The sequence below is a fragment of the Bison bison genome, unplaced genomic scaffold (assembly GCF_000754665.1).
Source record: "Bison bison bison isolate TAMUID 2011002044 unplaced genomic scaffold, Bison_UMD1.0 scf7180017864061, whole genome shotgun sequence".
Taxonomy (NCBI): domain Eukaryota; kingdom Metazoa; phylum Chordata; class Mammalia; order Artiodactyla; family Bovidae; genus Bison; species Bison bison.
The window spans coordinates 956,596-957,427 of NW_011494633.1; positions in this window are offsets into that span (position 1 = coordinate 956,596).

Consider the following 832-nt stretch of genomic DNA (forward strand, 5'->3'; position numbering starts at 1 on the left):
CTCCTCCCTCCCCATACCATCCCTCTGGGCCGTCCCAGTACACCAGCCCCAAGCATCCAGCGTCATGCATCGAACCTGGACTGGCAACTCGTTTCCTACATGATATTTTACATGTTTCATTGCCATTCTCCCAAATCTTCCCACCCTCTCCCTCTCCCACAGAGTCCATAAGACTGTTCTATACATCAGTGTCTCTTTTGCTGTCTCGTATACCGGGTTATTGTTACCATCTTTCTAAATTCCATATATATGCGTTAGTATACTGTATTTATGTTTTTCCTTCTGGCTTACTTCACTCTGTATAATAGGCTCCAGTTTTATCCACCTCATCAGAACTGATTCAAATGTATTCTTTTTAATGGCTGAGTAATACTCCATTGTGTATATGTACCACAACTTTCTTATCCATTCATCTGCTGATGGACATCTAGGTTGCTTCCATGTCTTGGCTATTATAAACAGTGCTGCGATGAACATTGGGGTACACGTGTCTCTTTCCCTTCTGGTTTCCTCAGTGTGTATGCCCAGCAGTGGGATTGCTGGATCATAAGGCAGTTCTATTTCCAGTTTTTTAAGGAATCTCCACACTGTTCTCCATAGTGGCTGTACTAGGTTGCATTCCCACCAACAGTGTAAGAGGGTTCCCTTTTCTCCACACCCTCTCCAGCATTTATTATTTGTAGACTTTTGGATCGCAGCCATTCTGACTGGTGTGAAATGGTACCTCATAGTGGTTTTGATTTGCATTTCTCTGATAATGAGTGATGTTGAGCATCTTTTCACTGTGTTTGTTAGCCATCTGTATGTCTTTGGAGAAATGGCTATTTAGTTC